We start from the raw sequence: 20,523 nt of genomic DNA, 5'->3' as shown, positions 1-20,523 counted from the left end.
TAAACTCTGAAAGGAACTCACGTCGCCCTCTGTCAAACGGAAGGACCCAGTCGCCCGAGGAAGAGGCGGAACTCGCTTTCTTCTTGCCCTTTCTTGGACACGCCGCCAGGAGACTTACGCCTTCGTTACAACCAATGAGTCATTAAAACTTCCGCTAACGGAACGTACTTCCGTAACGTAAAGGGCGATGTTGCCCGTCCCTATACGGAAGCTGGGTCTACGTCTGCGCAGATGTCTAGCTTTCGTCCAATCCGGAAAGAGGCCAACTCCCGGCGTTTCTTCTCACCTCCCCGCCCCACCTCTGTCCCCTCCCCGGGCAATGGCCCGCCTCTCTACTGTTGACCAATCCTCTGCGGGCTCCTTTGCGCGTTTATCCAATCAGAGAGTTGGAGGGTGGAGTTCCGGTCGTCCGCTCGGCTCCGAGTCTGTGCTCGAGTTCGTTCCCGAACCAGTCGCGGGCTTCCCGGTCAGGTATATTTTCCAGGCCTGGGGTGGTTAAGGTTCTTGGGATGGGCAGCTATCTTGACGGTCGGCGACAGTGCCAGTTGACTCTAGAAAACCGAAGTCGCTGAGCCTGTAGCTCTAGGGGCAGAGGGAAATTAGGGGAGGCGGTGAGAGGAGGGAGCCACGTGTTGGGACTTCTGGTGCAGTGATCCGAGCCCCTGGGTCACACCCATGCCGTCACTGCCCCGCCGACCTTCTGAGGGTTAGGTTGGTGTCACCGAAGCCGTCCTGTTTGGGTAAAAACTAGGCGTCTGTTTGTCAAGTGTTCAAGGAGGGGTAGCTGGGACCTATTTTTCCCCTACCCGCTCTCCCTCCCCTCACATTCTTTGCTACCCACCTCCTGTGTTGGTTAATTTTCGGGTCAGAAAAGCAGATTCTCCTCTGGGAAGAGACATCCTGGAGTATATAGTACGAACTGTGAGACTAGCTGCTCTGATAAGCACTTTACGTGTATTATGTCATTTAATCTACACAGCAACACCTTAGAAGGGTAGATACTCATTTTCCTGCGGAGAAACACATTACTCGTTTACGTGTTCTCTTCAGCTTCTTTCTAACCACTTGCGTGTGACCTTAGGTTTCTATGCACGTAAAATTAAAATATGGTATTGCTTGTAAAATGTTGGTCTTGTTTTCTTTGCTAACTTGAAGTTATTTTAGAAGTTAATATAACTTCTAGACGTAGATCGGTTGCTGTTGTCGAGGTAAAATAATCTAGTAGAAAGACATCGGAGTAGGAGCCGTTTACTAACCTTTAACTGGGCAAATCAACCTCTCAGCCGCTGCTTTTTCCACTGCAGAGTTGAATTCAGTACCAGACGTGACTGCTTCCTAGAGTTGTGAGGATCAAATGAGATAATGAATATAAATTACTGATGTTAGCTACATAGGACTCTTTGTGCTTTTCAATTTCTTTCCTGTGGAAGCTAGACTACCTTTAATATGCAATATATAATATATTTAAGATATTATATACACACACACACAATGGATAACATGCAGCCTAGTACCACTTGAGTTGAAATACCTCTTAAGCCTATGTGGCCCACTTAGCTGCTTATCCAGGGTTCAGGACTTTATTCCCTATGAATGCAGAAGTGGTACTTGTCTGGTTTGTATTCTTATCTTACACTGCTGTAGACAGCATAAAGCAAAAATAGTTCAGCTCATTTAACTGCTTTTCTGAGTTCTGATTACTTCTGGAGACTCTGAGAGGAAGTCCCATTTCTTTGCTTTTTTCAGCTTCTAGTAGCCAGTATTCCTTGACTTGTGGCTCCTGTATTTTAAAAGCACATCTGTGAAACCTGTGTTTCCGTGATCTTATCACCCTCTGCCTTCCTCTTACTGGGGCATTTGTGTTTACAAATAGGTCCCACTTAGATCAGTCAGTTCAGTCGCTCATTCATGTCCAACTCTTTGCAACCCCATGGACTGCAGCACACCAGGCTTCCCTGTCCATTACCAACTGCCAAAACTTGTTCAAACTCATGTCCATCGAATCAGTGATGGCATCCAACCATCTCATCTGTCGTCCCCTTCTCGTGTCTTCATTGTTGCCCAGCATCAGGGTGTTTTCCAAGGAGAAAGTTCTTCACATCAGGTAGCCAAAGTATTGGAGTTTCAGCATCAGTCCTTCCAATGAATATTCAGGATTGATTTCCTTTAGGATTGACTGGTTGGAGCTCCTTGCAGTCCAAGGGACTCTCAAGAATCTTTCCAACAACACAGTTCAAAAGCGTCAGTTCTTCGGCACTCAGCTTTTTTTTTTTTTTTTTTTTGATGAGGCACTCAGCTTTATAGTCCAACTCTCACATCCATACATGACTACTGGAAAAACCATAGCCTTGACTAGACGGACCTTTGTTGGCAAAGTAATGTCTCTGCTTTTTAATGTGCTGTCTAGGTTGGTCATAGCTTTTCTTCCAAGGAGCAAATGTCTTATAATTTCATGGCTGCTGTCACCATCTGCAGTGATTTTGGAGCCCCACAAAATAAAGTCTCTCACTGTTTCCATTGTTTCCCCATCTATTTGCCTTGAAGTGATGGGACCGGATGCCATGATCTTAGTTTTTTGAATGTTGAGTTTTAAGCCAACTTTTTAACTTTCCTCTTTCTCTTTCATTGAGGCTCTTTAGTTCTTTGCTTTCTGCCATAAGGGTGGTGTCATCTGCATATCTGAGGTTATTGATGTTTCCCCCGGCAATCTTGATTCCAGCTTGTGCTTCATCCAGCCCAGCATTTCGCATGATATTCTCTGCTTATAAGTACTACTCTGCATATAAGTCAAATAAGCAGGGTGACAATATACAGCCTTGACATACTCCTTTCCCAGTTTGGAACCAGTCTATGGTTCTATGTCCAGTTCTAACTGTTGCTTCTTGACCTGCATATAGATTTCTCAGGAGGCAGGTCAGGTTGTCTGGTATTCCCATCTCTTTCAGAATTTTCCAGTTTGTTGTGATCTACACAATCAAAGACTTTGGCATAGTCAATAAAATAGTCAGAAATAAAGGAAGTTCATGGTTCATTGTTGAAGGTACTGTTGAAGCCTGAGTTGGAGAATTTTGAGCATTCCTTCACTAGCGTGTGAGATGAGTGCAATTGTGTGTAGTTTGAACATTTTTCGACATTGCCTTTCTTTGAAAACTAACCTTTTCCAGTCCTGTGGCCACTGCTGAGTTTTCCAAATTTGCTGGCATATTGAGTGCAGCACTTTCACAGCATCATCTTTTAGGATTTGAAATAGCTCACCTGGAATTCCATCACCTTTACTAGCTTTGTTCATAGTGATGCTTCCTAAGGCCCACCTGACTTCATATTCCAGAATGTCTGGCTCTAGGTGAGTGATCACAACAACGTGGTTATCTGGGTCATGAAGATCATTTTTGTATAGTTCTTCTGTGTATTCTTGCCGCCTCTTAATATCTTCTGCTTCTGTTAGGTCCATTGCATTTTTGTCCTTTATTATGCCCATCTTTGCATGAAATGTTCCTTTGTTATCTCTAATCTTCTTGAAGAGATCTCTAGAATTTCCCATTCTGTTGTTTTCCTCTATTTCTTTGCACTGATCACTGAGGAAGGCTTTCTTATCTCTCCTTGCTATTCTTTGGAACTCTGCATTCAAATGGGTATATCTTTCCTTTTCTCCTTTGCTTTTCGCTTCTCTTCTTTTCTCAGCTATTCATAAGGCCTCCTCAGACAACCGTTTTGCCTTTTTGCGTTTCTTTTTCTTGGGAATGGTCTTGATCACTACCTCCTGTACAATGTCACAGACCGCTGTCCCTAGTTCTTCAGGTACTTTGTCTATCAGATCTAATCCCTTGAATCTGTTTGTCACTTTCACTGTGTAATCGTAAGGGATTTGATTTAGTTCATACCTGAATGGTCTAGTGGTTTTCCCTACTTTCTTCAGTTTAAGTCTGAATTTGGCAATAAGGAGTTCATGATCTGAGCCAAAATCAGCTCCCTGTCTTGTTTTGCTGACTGTATAGAGCCATCTTTGGCTGCAAAGAATACAATCAATCTGATTTCAGTATTGACCATCTGGCAATGTCCATGTGTAGAGTCTTCTCTTGTGTTGTTGGAGGAAGGTGTTTGCTATGACCAGTGCATTCTCATGGCAAAATTCTGTTAGCCTTTGCCCTGCTTCCTTTTGTACTCGAAGGCCAAATTTGCCTGTTATTCCAGGTATCTCTGGACTTCGTACTTTTGCATTCCATTCCCCTATGATGAAAACGACATCTTTTTTGGGTGTTAGTTCTAGAAGATCTTATAGGCAGATAATCCACCTAGAGAATCCAGAGTAATCTGTCAATCTCAAGATCCTTAGCGTAATTACAAAATCCCTTTAATTTGTAAGGAAACATTCATAGGTTCTAGGAATTAGAGAAAGGAAGTTCTGGGTGGGGGTGCCTTATTTAGCTTGCCACAAGGGGTATAAAGAAGGGTAAAATAGTTTCTATACTAGTGCAGTGTAAAGACTAGTAGGATATGCTGAGAGAAAAAAATATTAAGTGACTTCTGGATTGCTGTGAAAAGACCCTTAGTTACCATAAGTTGGTGCTTCAGCTTTTCCACTGGGGAATAGAAGAGGTAAGTGAGTATTCCTGTGATAATGTGGATACAAAGCCTGAATTAATCCCTTAGAAAAGTGAAATTTCTTGAATTCTAGTCTGTTATAAAAGTTCATGTGAGTGTTGCATTCAGTTTCATAATATTTGTGTTTGATACTGTTTTGAACTGTTGCCGTATCATAACATTGCCGTTCTAGGGAGAATAGAGTTTATTTTGTAGCTTTTTATAATAGCCAGTTTACTGTAGTCATAGGTGTGTCCCCTAGTTTAAGAAGCATGACCTCAGAAGATGGAGATGTATTATAAGGAAGTCAGTAAAGACTCAGTCTCATTCCTCCTAAGGCTAGAATATGCGTGAGTCATCATGGAGAACTGGACTGATGGTCCCTCATCATTAATACCATCCAGTTCCCCCAGCAAGAAGATAGTAGCTCTGATGACTTCAGCTTTTACTCAGAAGGTAACAATCCGTTGCTCTCCTGTCTGGTTGGAATTAATAATTCTCAAGAGACAGAATCTGATGAGTGTTACCATCCAAGTATAGATATATTGGAAAAAGATTGGATAGATATATTGGAAAGAACTCAGGTCTAAGCAGTCATTCGGTATTCCAAGAACTCAGTTCAGTTCAGTTTAGTTGCTTAGTCGTGGACCCCAGGGACTGTAGCACACCAGGCTTCCCTGTCCATCACCAACACCCATTCCCTTCTTCAAGGGATCTTCCTGACCCAGGGATTGAAACTCGGTTTCCTGCATTGCAGGCAGATTCATTACCGTCTGAGCCACCAGGGAAGCCCAAGTCCTTTTTAAGCTGGCTGCCTTCCTGTGCCATCATCAGATCCATAGGAAAAATCTCACATCCTTTGCCCTGAAAATAACAATGCATTGCAGTACAGCCATTTATCCTTGTTCTGTTGGAGCAGGTATCCAGCCACAGTCTCTTGGATCTTTCCAGGCATGGCTCTTGTGTCAACAGTTAGCAGGGTACCAGATCAAGGTCTGAGCTACTCTCATAAAAGTGGGCATGAAGAAAAAAATTCCTCAGTATTTTTCCACAAATAACTTACTCCAAAAAATTATTTTTCAGCTTCTTCTGTGCTTTTATTACTTAAAATGCGTGTCATGCTACCGATTACAAAATTAGTTTTAGGCTACCTTCTTGGCAAGTCCAGTGTGAGTGGTCTGCTTCCTGACTTAGGACTGGGAGGGTATAGTACACAGTTTTAGACTCTAATATATTTTTGTACACTTAAGGTACAGTTTGTTGGGTATTTTCTTGGTAATTAATTTTTAACTGATTATTTTAAAAAATCTCCCAGTAGTTTGAATTTTTAAACAAATTCAAACCTAAGGTATTTCACTTGGGAGAAGGAAATGGCAACCCACTCCAGTATTCTTGCCTAGAGAATCCCGTGTACAGAGGAGCCTGGAGGGCTGCTGTCCATAGGGTCACACAGAGTCAGACATGACTGATGTGACTTAGCATGCTTGTAAGGTATTTCACTTACTAAATGTTTCTCTTTGGTTCACTAGTCTTCTCTGTTTCTTTGCCCTGTAGTAATTCATATGAAATAAATATAGAGGAATGAATATTTTTGAAACTGATTATCTCTAGGAAGCTAACATTTAAGTGATTGAGATGAATGATAGAAGTGTTTTTTTTTTTTGAATCCTAGAAAATAGTATTATTGTAGAGTTACATTATTTCACATATATGCATTTTAAATTGGATTTGTTTATCTTTATTTTATTTATTTTTTATTTTGTGGCCATGCCACGCAGCATATGAGATCTTAGTTCCCCTACGATAGAAGCATAGAGTCTTAACTACTAGGTCACCAGGGAAGTCCTCACTTAGCTTTAAATGCAGGTTTTTCTTGGGTTCCAAGTTTATTTTAGCTGAATTAACTAGTTCATCATTTCAGTTAAATAACTTGTACATCATACAATAATGAGATTTTTAGCAAATAGACCATAAAACTTCATTATGTTTTCTGCTGTACATTTTCCAAATTTTCTTGGCTATAAAGCAACTTGAAAAGTAGAAAGCTTAAAATTTTGGCAGCATAATGTGATAAAAGAAGCACTTGGACTCAGATCTATCTAGACCATGTTAAATATTTAACTTCTCTGAGCTTCAGTTTATTTATTAAAATAAGGATAATAGTATTTGTCCTATTTCAGGGTTGTGAGAAATAGATGAAATGACAAATACTATAGTCCTTAGAAAAATGTGGTTCTTTCATAAAATAGGTTATATTAAGTATCGGTAGTGCCTTAAAAGAGTTCAAGTATAACACTAATTCTATTGTGAACTCCACTAGTTCATGTGATTTTTGAAATTTTGCTGTTTCATAAGTTGACTGGATCAAAATACAATAAAAATCCTGTCTGTCAAGTTTTTTAAGTTAATATTAGTGTTAGTTAATATTTGTCTCCAAATTTCATTGTGTTGCTAACAATAGAATTTTGTAGGAAAATTAAAAGAAACCTCTGTGCCATTATAGTTGAAATTGTTTCCCTGGTAGTATAGATTAGTTTCTCATATCAGTTAATATGTTTCTTTTACATGGTCCTTTGTATTGGTATATATGCTGAGGTAAGTGATGGCGCCATTCTCTCTGTGGACGTTCATCCTGATCATTATTACTTTTTATTGGCTTTTTAAAAAAAGTGTTTCTCAATTTCTTTTCTATTATTATTATTTAATTGGAGGAAAATTGCTTTACAATGTTGTGTTGCTTTCTGCCATACAACAATGCAATTTAGCCATAATTATATATATATATATATCACCTCCTTCTTGAGCCTCCCTCCCACCCACCCCCATCTCACCTCTCTAGGTCATCACAGAGCAGCAGGCTGGGCTCCCTGTATTACACAGCAACTTCTCACCAGCTACCTGTTTTACATATGGTAGTGTATATATATTGATGTTACATTCTCCATTCATCCCACCCTCTCCTTCCCACACTGTGTCCACAAAGTCCATTCTCTATATCTGCATCACCATTCCTTCACTGCAGATAGGTTCATCAATACCATTTTTCTAGATTCTATGTATATGAGTTAATATGTGATATTTGTTTTTCTCTTTCTGACTTTACTTTGTATAACAAGCTGTAGGTTCATCCCCCTCACTAAAACTGGCTCACACGTGTTCCTTTATGGCTGAATAATATTCCATTGTACATATGTACCACAACTTCTTTATCCATTTACCCTATGATGAACATCTAGTTTGCTTCCGTGTCCTAGCTATTGTAAACAGTGCTGCCATGAACGTTGGGGTATGTGTGTTCTTTTCAATTATGATTTTCTCAGGGTATATGCCCAGTAGTGGGATCAGTGGGTCATAAGGTAGTCTGGGGCTTCTCAGGTGATGCAGTTGTTAAAGAATCCACCTTCAATGCAGGAGACTCAAGAGACTCTTTCCTCGGCAGGAAAGATCCCCTAGAGAAGGAAGTGAGAACCTACTCCAGTGTTCTTTCCTGGAAAACTCCATGGACAGAGGAGGCTGGCGGGCTGCAGTTGATGGGGTCGCATAGCATTGGACACAACTGAGCTTGTATGCACATGTGTAGTTCTATTCTAGTTTTTTAAGGAATCTCCATACTGTTCTTCATAGTGACTGTGTTGACTTACATTCCTACCAACAGTGCAAGAGAGTTTCCTTTTCTCCAGCATTTATTGTTTGTAGATTTTTTGATGATGGTCATTCTGACTGGTGTGAGGTGATACCTCATTGTAGTTTTTTTTTTTTTTTCCTCTCATTGTAGTTTTGATTTGCATTTCTCTAATAGTGATATTGAGCATCTTTTCATGTTTTATTGGCCATCTGTATGTCTCTTTGGAGAAATGTCTCTTTAGGTCTTCTGCTCATTTTTTGATTGGGCTGTTTGTTTTTCTGATTTTGAGCTGTGTGAGCTGCTTATGTGTTTTGGAGATTAATTCTTTGTCAGTTGTTTCACTTGCAATTATTTTCTCCCATTCTGAGGGTTGTCTTTTAATCTTATTGTTTCCTTTGCTGTGCAAAAGCTTTCAAATTTAATTAGGTTTCATTTGTTTATTTTTATTTCCATTTTTGTAGTTCAGTTCAGTACAGTCACTCAGTCATGTCCAACTCTTTGCGACCCCATGGACTGCAGCACACCAGTCCACCCGGTCCATCACCAACTCCCAGAGTCTACCCAAACCCATGTCCATTGAGTCGGTGATGCCATCCAACCATCTCATCCTCTGTCGTCCCCTTCTCCTCCTGCCCCCAATCCCTCCAAGCATCAGGGTCTTTTCAAATGAGTCAGCCCTTCGCATCAGGTGGCCAAAGTATTGGAGTTTCAGCTTCAACATCAGTCCCTCCAATGAACACCCAGGACTGATCTCCTTTAGGATGGACTGGTTGGATCTCCTTGCAGTCCAAGGGACTCTCAAGAGTCTTCTCCAACACCACAGTTCAAAAGCATCAATTCTTTGGCACTGAGCTTTCTTTATAGTCCAACTCTCACATCCATACATGACCACTGGAAAAACCATAGCCTTGACTAGAGGGGCCTTTGTTGGCAAAGTAATGTCTCTGCTTTTTAATATGCTATCTAGCTTGGTCATAACTTTCCTTCCCAGGAGTAAGCGTCTGTTAATTTCAAGGCTGCAATCACCGTCTGCAGTGATTTTGGAGCCCAGAAAAATAAAGTCAGCCACTGTTTCCATTGTTTTCCCATCTATTTGCCACAAAGTGATGGGACCGGATGCCAAGATCTTAGTTTTCTGAATGTTGAGCTTTAAGCCAACTTTTTCACTCTCCTCTTTCACCTTCAACAAGAGGCTCTTTAGTTCTTCTTCACTTTCAGCCATAAGGGTGGTGTCATCTGCATATCTGAGGTTGTTGATATTTCTCCCGGCAATCTTGATTCCAGCTTGTGCTTCTGCCAGCCCAGCGTTTCTCATGATGTACTCTGCATATAAGTTAAATAAGCAGGGTGACAATATACAGCCTTGATGTACTCCTTTTCCTATTTGCAGCCAGTCTGTTGTTCCATGTCCAGTTCTAACTGTTGCTTCTTGACCAGCATACAGGTTTCTCAAGAGGCAGGTCAGGTGGTCTGGTATTCCCATCTCTTTCAGAATTTTCCAGTTTATTGTGATCCACACAGTCAAAGGCTTTGGCCTAGTCAACAAAGCAGAATTATTGTAGAAGGTGGTTCAAAGAGGATCTTGCTGTGATTTATGTCAAAGAGTGTACTGCCCATGTTTTTGTCTAAGAGCTTTATTGTTTCTGGTTTTACATTTAAGTCTAACCCATTTTGAGTTTATTTTTGTGTATGGTGTTTGGAAGTGTTCTAGTTTCATTCTTTTACATGCAGTTGTCCAGTTTTCCTAGGACCACTTATTGAAGAGGCTGTATTTTCTCCATTGTATATTCTTGCCTCCTTTGTCAAAGACAAGGTGCCTATAGGTGTGTGGGTTTATCTCTGGGCTTTCTATCTTGTTCCATTGGTCTATATTTGGGTCTATATTTCTGTTTTTGTCCCAGTACCATACTGTCTTGATGACTATAGCTTTATAATATAGTCTGAAGTCAGGAAGTTTGATTCCTCCAGCTCCATTTTTCTTTCTCAAGATTGCTTTGGCTATTTGGGGTGTTTTGTGTTTCTGTACAAATTGTGAAATTGTTTATTCTAGTTCTGTGAAAAATTCCGTTGGTAGTTTGACACGGATTGTATTGAATCTGTAGGTTGCTTTGAGTAGTATAGTCATTTTGACAATATTGATTCTTCCAATCCAAGAACATGGTATATCTCTCCATCTGTTTGTGTCATTTTTTATTTCTTTCAACACTGTCTTATAGTTTTCTGCATACAGGTCTTTTGCCTCTTTGGGTCGGTTTATTCCTAAGTATTCTTTTTGTTGCACTGGTAAATGGGATTGTTTCCTTAATTTCTCTTTCTGATTTTTCATTGTTAGTGTATAGGAATGTAAGGGATTTCTGTGTATTAATTTTATATCTTGTGACTTTACTGTATTTATTGATTAGCTCTAGTAATTTTCTGGTGTCATCTTTACGGTTTTTTACATATAGTATCATGTCATCTGCAAATATCTCCATTTCTTAAATTTCAATAGATCTAGTGAGGTTAAGAGCACAGATTCTTAAACCAAGCTACCTGAGTTGAATACTGGCTCCAATTATAACTACTTTGTAGGCTGTTAGGAGAGTTAAATGAATAAATATTTGTGAAGTGCTTGAAACAGGGCCTGACACACACTATTTTTTTTAATTAATTTATTTTAATTGGAAGCTAATTACTTTACAGTATTGCAGTGGTTTTGCCATACATTGACATGAATCAGCCTTGGATATACATGTGTTCCCCATCCTGAACCCCCCTCCCACCTCCCTCGCCATCCCATCCCTCAGGGTCATCCCAGTGCACCAGCCCTGAGCATCCTGTCTCATGCATCAAAAACCTGGGCTGGTGATCTGTTTCACATATGATAATATACATATTTCAATGTCATTCTCCCAAATCATCCCACCCTCACCTTCTCCCACAGAGTCCAAAAGACTGTTCTAAACATCTGTGTCTCTTTTGCTGTCTCGCATATAGGGTTATCATTACCATCTTTCTAAATTCCATATATATGCGTTAGAATACCGTATTGGCTGACACACACTATTAAGTAAATACCTTCCTTGATGATTTTATTCATATATCATTCATCAAGTATTAATGTGAAATAATAGCAAGAAGAGAAGAAACTCTAGATGTTGGCTTATATTTTAAATTATATCTTGTACCTGACATTATTTTTTTTCTGACATTATTTTAAATCTTTCTTTAAGCCTGTAAATATTTGGAAATGTGCACATCTAGGCATCTAAAATTGGCACTGCATTTCACATCATTGATATTACCACTGTCTTTTTAAAAACTTCCTTAGTATGAAGACTTTCCACATATATATGCTTTAAATATTTTAACTATATGTCACTTGGTTGTATGAATTCATTTTTGTTAGTGCCAATAAAAATTATAATAGCACCACTTTATATTAGACTGTTTATTTTTAGTTTGGCTACTCTGGGTCTTCATTGCAGCATGCAAGATCTTTTAGTTGCAGCATGTGGGATCCAGTTCCCTGGCCAGGGATTGAATCCGGGCCCCCTGCATTGGGAGCACAGTCTTAGCCACTGGACTACCAGGGAAATCCTGAATGGCCATTTTAGAATGCTTTGTGAAATATGTTCTTTATATCATTTGGGAGGTGGTATAAGGAAGTATTTAAGACTGTGGACTCAAGCCAGATTTGAGTTCCAGTCCCTGTTCTACATTTGTGAGCTGAGTGACTTTTGGCATGTCACCTACCCTTTCAAGCTTTACTTCCTAATTATAAAATAGGGAATCTACATCGTAGGGTTGTCTGGGAGGTTAAATGAGATATTCATATAAGACATTTAGAACAGTGCCTGGATTATAGCACAAGTTCAGTCCATCCTTAGTTACTGTTAATGTCACTGATGTATACAGAAGAATCAGTAAACACAGTAAGTAGAAATGTGAGGAAACTAAGATTCAGACCGAATCTGTGATTTACTAAGGGTCACATGCAAAAACGAAAAAAGTAAGGCCCCCTCACTTCTAGTGCAGATGTTTTCCCATGAAAAGAGTGTCTCCTTTTCTACCATTAACACCTTTTAGCACACTCATAATGACTAGGTACATCCCAGAGACATGTTCCTTCATTTTCCGTTGTGTTTCCAACTTTTGGCTGCTTGTTAGCGTATTTTTATCTTGGTTCTAATTCTGTCAGACTGCTCTTTCTTCATGAATCCTTCGATCCTGCAGCATGCATGACAGGCATCTATCTTCAAGAAAGGAGAATAGATATTGAAGCTAAATTTTTCATAGTGGTTAGTTTATTTTAAAACATTTGATTTCATTAGCCTATGGTTAATTTGTATTTCATGTAGCCCTGAATTATTTTTGCAGAGCTATTTTATTCATTCTGAACTTACCCTCCCCCACCCTGCCCTGCAATTGTAAAGTCGAACTGAAGGTATTTCTTAGGAACTAAGAAAGGAGCTTGAAAATCACACAAATACCCTGAGCCATTCTAAAAATAGGAAGGATGCAATTTGTGAATCATCAGTTTATTTTTGAAAATTTTGAAAGATTATAATTTGGATGTATTTTTTTGGCATCAAAAACATGTTTATATCATAGGAACAAAGCAAGTAGTATTTAGTGTTTTATACTGGAATTTTGAATTTTTTGATCCTGTAACATGTTTTGTGAAAGAAGAGTTGCATTTTGAACATATTTGCTCCGAATTTGGGTGTGTAGGACTAGTTATTAAATAACATTCAAATCATCAGGTGTTTGTTTGCTAAATACTTTCTGCATATGGGGTGATGTTCCTAAATCCTAGTTCATTCTTCAGTTGTGCTTTCATGGTGCTTTCTAGGAGGTCGAGTGAATTGATCTTCTCAAAACTGTGGTTATGGGTTGTTGTTGTTGTTTTTAATCAATATTGATAAGATTATTACTATTTAATTTCTCTAGAAAGGGGATAGCTGCTTCTAAAGGTTGGTCTGTGTGTGTGTTTCCTGTCTTTGGCTGTCATTGTTTTACATCTGTGGGTAGTTCCTTATCTTTGCCACCTTGTCTGCCTCTCGAGTGTGTTTCGTATGTGTTTGTATTTTTACACTCCTCTTATGGGAGGTAGGATTTCCTGAGGCATGCTGTGGAGTTAGTCTCCAGCTGGTAGAAGATTGATATTAGAGAACTGAAAAATATAGTTCCTGTCCTTAAGAAATTTCTACTTTACACTGGGGAGAGAAACAAATATAAATATATAACACGTACAACTAGGGATAAATAACGTTTTAGTATATTTAGCATGTGATTGCTAAATGAGTAACAGTTGGTATTTTGGCATTCAGAGTAAGTAGAAACACTTTAGGTTGAGTTAAGAAGGATTTTGTAGTACTGGTGAACTTTTAGCTAGATCTTAAAGCATGGGTATTATCTAGATAACTCAAGAAAATGATGTAGGATTCTTGGGAAGAGTAGCAACTCTTTTAGCAGCTGTATTGTGGAGAAAATATTTTGCCTATTAAAATATTGTTGAGTCTAGGGATGCTATAAAATACATTGTGTAATTCACATGTTCAAATGTCTGCATGTGAAACAACAATAGAATGTATGTCATTTTTATGAAAATTATTTAGTTTTATGAACTTAAGAAATGTATGTGAAATCATATATTTGCTTTTATTTGTGATATACTGAATGTCAATATTTTTTACAAGATGAAGTTGGCATCTAAGAATAAAACCCTTACATGCTGTTTCTCCTGTAAGAAGTAAGAAATTTTCCCATTCTTGCCATCTTTGTTCAGGAGTCAGCTGTTGAATCAAGCGTTTCCTGTCATGCTCCGTATCAGGCACAGAGGAAGATTATTATAGTTGCAGACTAGAGGTAATGGAAAACAGGAAGACAGTGGCAGGATAAACAGTGAGGAGGTGGATGTGAAGGGCGATTTTCAAGGTAGGCTTTATTAGCTAGTGGAATCTTGTCCTTGGCCTCCCTTTAATCAAAGGTAATTCTGAGATTTTGAGTTTTGGTGACTGAGAAGACTGTGCAGTTAACAGAGATGAAGAATATATGTTTGAGTTACATTATCAGTATAATTAATTTCAAGTTTTAGCAGCATGTTCAGGGGTAGAGGTCTAGGCACATTAGAAAAACAGGATTAGAATTTTGAAGAGAGATCAGTGTTGAGGATAAAAGCTAGGAGTTCACATAGAGGTAGTAATTTATATTGCCAGGGGAAGAGAGGAAAAGAACAACTAAGAAAGTCTTAGTTGTCCTGGGAACAGTTTAAATTTCTTCTGTTTAGAGACTTTGTAGTTAAGTCCTGAATGATGTTTTTTGTCATTCTCTAATTTTTGCACCTGTTGCTTAATGGCTCTAGTCATTGGTGCCAAGAACAAAGTAGGCAAGTATTTAAAAAGAATTTGATAGTTTAAGTCCAAGCTAAATGTTTTCATGTTTAGTAAAGTTAAATTTGACAGTACATTATTTTCAGTCCTTTTTATCCTTCACATCAGATCTATATAGTAAGTGTGGAATTTTTTTTCTCTTAATATCCGGCTTTTGCAGGATGGTTCAAGAATTACGCCTTTTGTTGGTTATTTCTCTGATATCAGGATCTCTCACTGTGTTCAGAGGAAAGGAAATGAGTTTAGAACTTAACTACGTTCTTATCTTCCTGTGATATGGCACAGAGTGATTAAGAGCACTGGTCTGTCCTATTGAATCTTTACACAAACATAAAACTATAAGTATTTATGTTTAAGGGTTTTTACCACTCTTTTTCTATTTCAACAGATCTCTTTTGGCTATTCACCTAATTTAGAGTAATAAATAGTGAACCTAGACTTTGAAATGTAAAAGATGTCTTTAACTATCAATTTATAAACATTTATAAAATGTAGCCTTTTGTATGAGAGATATGGTGACATGATTATAGGCTCTCCAGTATCAGGAAGCCTCATTCTGGCTTAATCTTATTTTAAGTACTGATTAACAGTGGAAATTAAAAGAATGTTAAGGTGTTCTTCCCACAGTTTGTATATTCAATTTGATTTCAGTTGTCATGGTTAATCATGGGCTTCCCAGGTGCTGCTAGTGGTAAAGAACCCACCTGCCAATGCAGGAGACAAGAGACACAGGTTCGATCCCTGAATCTGGAAAATCCCCTGGAGGAGGGCAATGGCAACCCACTCCAGTATTCTCGCCTGTAGAATCCCATAGACAGAGGAGCCTGGCAAGCTATGGTCCATTGGGTCACAAAGAGTCAGACACAACTGAAGTGACTTAGCACGAACACATAGTTAACAACATGAGGGTGTGTGTGTGTGTGAAATCTAATAAGTTATTCTGCAAGTTTATCATTTGATGCTTGCATTTCTTTGAAATTTTCTATGCTGACACTTAATAGTCTTATGGGCCAGCCATCATTTTGATCACTTAATATGTAGTAGTTAATTTGTATCTTATAACAACCCTAATAGGTTGTCTTATAACAACCCTATTAGGTTGGAACTGTTAACCCCTGTTTAAAGAATAGAAGCTGAAACACAAAGCTAGTGAAGCCAGGATTTGAACCTTGACAGTCTGGCAGTATACTCATCCTCTTAGCTATTGTACAGTATCTGTTTCTCTAAGTCTCAGTTTCCTCACCTCAAGGGCAGTAATAAAAAGATTGTTTTTTAGGGTTACTGATTGGTAGGACTAAATAAAGCAATGCTTGTGAAGAGACTGATTCAGGATCCTAGATATTAATGATAAGTTAATACTTATTTGGCTACTTTTTGGGGGTCCTTCTGTTTCTTTTTTCCTTGTCTCCTTTATAGTTTTTATTTTCCTTCTGCCCATTTCTTTTAACTGGTGTTTCAAGGTTCCATTCTTGACCTGCTGTTGTATATCATTCTGTATAATTCCCCTTCAGGAGGTTCATCAACTTTCCCAGTTTTTAACCACTGCCTACTTCCTATAGGTCAATGATCCAATTCTGTACTTTCCTCCTGAGTTGTAAGCTGATGTATCCAAATGTCTGTTGTACATCCTCCTTTGCCTACCCCCACATGTCCCTCCAGCTTGATGCAGATAAAACTACAAACGGTTTTAATCGGACTTGAAACTAAAGGATACAAAATGGAGAATCTTGCACTTTAGCTCTCAGAACAGCAAAACTTGAAGACTAAGAGACTGATATTCCATAAATGCCTGATGTATAAAAGATTGAAACTTAACCTCTGACCAATGAATTGCTCCCCATCTTTGAGCCAGTTAACTCTGCATGGCCACTAATTGGGCTCTCCCCTTTTATACTCCTTGCCCGTGAATGCAACCCATTCTTAACCTTCTTCAGTGGACTCACCTATAGCTCACTGCAGCTGCATGTCCTGAATTACAATATCTCTGCTACTCCAGAATAAACTCGATTTTTGGTATCTTGTGAAGAAGGAAATGGCAATCCACTCCAGTGTTCTTGCCTGGAGAATTCTATGGACGGGGGAGCCTGGCAGGCTACAATCCATGGGATCACAAAGAATCAGACATGACTGAACGACTAACATACACATACGTTTGGTATCTTGTGTTTGCCTCAGCTTACCTCTTTTCTTTTAGGTTGACCTTACATGGTGTCATAAGTGGGATCTGAAGGCACCAACCACTTGAACCTGTGGAATCAAGTGAGTTTCTTGTAGTTGAGTCCTTTGCACTTAGCTTCTATGAGCCATTCTAACTTTGGTAAGTCTCCTCAGAGCTCAAGCTGCCTTCTTTTGTTTGAGCTCTCCTACTTTATTCAGGATCTAGATAGAGACAGATTGTCCTTCTGGTAAGTACTCTTGTTTCTGATAATTGTATCCAGTCATCTGAATGTACTAAAGGTACATTTAGTACTGAATGTACTAAAGTACTCCCCACAACCACCACCTTGAGGGATCCTAGCTGGTTTTATGTTAAAAAAATGTATGGCCTTTCCTCCTGTGCGTGTTTGACTAAATAGACCAATCTTACTAAGGATAACACAGAACTCCAATGGCCATTGTGTGGAAACTTTGATCTCTCCAAACTTGTTTTCTTTGAACTAAGTTAGAAGACCATGGCTACCATATTAAGCAATCTGAGTAGGATGGTTATTTTAATTGATATCTAGAGGCTACTAAATGTTCAGGATTCTAAAATTGCCTCCTTATTGTTTCTAAATTAACTGAGGCAAATAAACAACCAAAGATGGATTAAAGAAATCCCAGGTCCCTTCCTCAGTGCTCACTAAGGTCCTTTCTAACCCCACTGTTCCACCTCCTCCTTATCTCCCTTTTCCCTTCCTGAATCTCTTCTCTGAATTTACTTTCCTTACCAAACAGAACCTATTAAGACCTTCTTTTTCAAAATTAGACCTTTTTAGGATCCTACTAAAAACTGCCGTAGATTTCCTACACCCCATGGACAAAGGGCAACATAATGGCTATAATAAAGGATTTCCCCTTAGTAACTGAGGATCCCAATATATTTGCTGAAGAATTCAATGCTGTAACCCAAACCCACCAACCTCATCTCTCTCATCTCTGTTAATTAGTTTACTTGCTTGTTGGAGAAGGTCAAGCCCCAAAGTGGATTAAAACTGCGGCTTGGGGAAACCCTGAACAATTTCTAGGGTTTAAGTTAAACCAACCATTAGTCCTTTTATATGGTTAACCTCATGGCAGAGCCAAACGGCTACACAAAGCCATCCCTGGAGCCTTCCCAAAACCTGTGGACTAGAATTAAAGTCAGGTATGCATCCAAAAGCCTGCTGAATCCTTCCATGACTATTAACAACAAACTCCAAACCGTTTCCAAAGGGAATTCTGGACTCCCTATAGATGTTGAGTCCTCTCAGGTGGCTTTTAATTCCATATGTGTAAATGGCCTACATAAGGACTTATCATTGTTGGTCAAAAGAACCTGTATCAAAGGGGAGAGAGTGTTCACCCCTGACCTTGTCAATCTGGCTATTAAATGAGCTCACACCATATAAGATGACTCCAGAAAGAAAAAAAAAATGGTAACTAAGATTTTGAATCTACAGCACCAATACATGGAAACTCCAAAGCAAATCCATCCTACAAGAATGTGTCATTATTGTATAAAACCTGATCAGGGGAAAGGATTGCTACAAATTGAACTCCAAATAGTTAAAACCTTCTCAGAACCGTGGCCAAATCCACGCCAATGATGGGGCTTCAGGGACACACAGGGACTGTTCCTCTTCTGCCATTAGATAGACTGGGGAAAACTACTCTCCAGATCAGGGACAAATTCCTTACAGTGTTAACTGACACAGGGGCTGCTCCTATCAGTGCTCCATCCCACTGCAATTAAACAGCCCCTTCCCTGGAGTAGTATATTTGTTCAAATAGTGGGAGACTTAAGTAAACTGCAATGTGTCCCTATTTCCCAGCCCATATTTTTTGGTCTGGACCTTTTGTAAGGCAAATGTCTGCTGCTTCTCAGTGATTTGGGTCCCAAACATTTATTGGGATGAGATTTGCTGGAGAAACACAATGCTGCCATTTTTTCTCTCAAAAGGTGGAAGCAAAAAAAAAAAGGTGAAAGTATCTCTTGAGTTTAAGTTCAACACTCAGGAAAATTCAACCCCCATTGCCATTATTTGCATTCTACAAACCAAGGCAGTCCAAACTTTGCACTCATCTGCTCTACTAAACATGAAATTCCCTGATCTTTGGGTAAAATCCTTAACTGAAATAGGCACAATTCATAGTGCCCCTCCCATTATGATCCAGGTGGACCCCACAAAACCTCTCCTAAGAATAAACAAATACCCTATAAATAAAGAAACTTATAGGGCATAAGGCAAATTACAGAGGAGTATAAAGCCCAGGCACTTAGAATCCTTTGTACTATCCTTGTGTTAATAATACCCTTATTTTGCCTGTAAAAAAAAAACACCAGTGGCTGAGAATGGAGATTTGTCCAAGACCACAGGGCAATAAATAGCATTGTAATTCTCTGCCATCTTGTCTTTTCTAATCCCTGCATGCTATTAGTATCCATCCATGCTGGAAGCACCTTTTACATTTTAATCAGTTTAGGCAGTGAGTTTTTAGTATCCCTGTTGAAAGGGATAGTCAGTATCTCTTTGCCTTTACCTGAGAAGGACAACAGTACATGTGGACAGTCATGCCTCAAGGCTCTACTGAGGCCTTCTTACTTCTCACAAGTTTGACAGGCTGATTTAAATGACATAAAATTCTCTAGGGGCTCCACCTTACTACTGCATTTGGATGAGCTTCTTTTTTGTTTGCCCTCCTAATACTTCTTGCAAAAAGAAGTATTTGCTGAAAATCTCAGCCCTTAAGGGACACACAGTCTTGAAGGGGAAATTACAATTTGTCCAAACTCAGGTTCAATCTTGAGGACATTTAATCTCAAAACAGGTGCTACACCTAGATGCTGATAGGCTTCAAGGCATTTTAAACTTTTCAAACCATAAAAGCAAATGTTTCTTGGTTTTGGTTTTTTGGCCATGCCACGCAGTTTGTGGGATATCAGTTCCCCGACCAGAGGCTGAACCTGGACCTTGGCAGGGAAAGCCCAGAATCCTAACCACGAGGCCACCAGGGAACTCCCGAAAGCAAATGTTAATTGTGAGGTTTTCTTGGCCTAGCTAGCCATTGTCATAATTGGATCCCAAATTTCTTTTTGTTGGTTCATCCCCTATATACCCTGCTAAAGAACACCAGCCTGACCCCATAGTTTGGGATGATCAAGATAGCTTGGCCTTTAAGATCTTGAAGGAAAGCTTAATAAGTCTGCCTGCCCTTGGACACCTAAATTATCAGCTACCCTTTTCCCTTTTTGTATATGAGAAGGAAGGGAATACCCTCAGATTACTTACCCAAAACCATGGGGCTATCAGCAACCTCTAGATTGAGTAGCCAACAGTTAGATGCAGTGACCTGAGGATGCCTCCCTCCCTCCCATGCCCTAGAGCTATGCTTGCTTCCACTCCTTTAGCAAAGGCTACTGAAGAAATTGTTATAGAATCCTCTTTAATCATCTTTGTACCTTAGCCTGTTGAGCCTCTCTTAAATTTCATGCCACACTCAACATCTTTCAGCGAGCCATCCTACCACCTATGAAATCCTCTTACTTACCTCCCCTCATCACTCTTATTCACTCTAACAGTCTCAACCCTGCTCTCCTTCCCTCTTGCACTGATGAAATTCCCCCTGTCTCTTTGACTTTGATGGATCACCTCTTGACCCCTCATGATGACTTACAAGCTAATCTGGTTTATTGATGGCTATTGCCTAAAAAATGAGGAGGGCAAGTTTTGTGCCAGGTATGCAGTGTCAGCCATTTTCCAG

General features: G+C 39.3%; 1 protein-coding gene across 4 annotated transcripts in view; it reads left to right on the top strand.

Annotated features, from left to right (window-relative positions):
• The first annotated feature begins 387 nt into the window (after positions 1–387).
• The window catches only part of WDR89 (WD repeat domain 89), a 42,475-nt gene continuing 22,339 nt past the window's right edge, over positions 388–20,523 (top strand). For 2 of the 4 annotated variants that reach the window (XM_043472251.1, XM_043472252.1), the window contains exons 1-2: positions 392–471; positions 16,775–16,839. The gene's annotated coding sequence lies outside the window, so the exon portion shown is untranslated. Of the gene's footprint in view, positions 472–16,774; positions 16,898–20,523 lie in introns of all 4 variants that reach the window. The other 2 variants (XM_043472254.1, XM_043472255.1) reach the window with 2 other exon arrangements.

The sequence above is a fragment of the Cervus canadensis genome, chromosome 6 (genome assembly GCF_019320065.1).
Source record: "Cervus canadensis isolate Bull #8, Minnesota chromosome 6, ASM1932006v1, whole genome shotgun sequence".
Classification (NCBI taxonomy): Eukaryota; Metazoa; Chordata; class Mammalia; order Artiodactyla; family Cervidae; genus Cervus; species Cervus canadensis.
Note: the sequence above shows the minus strand (reverse complement) of the source record. Positions and strands in the feature narration are given on the sequence as shown.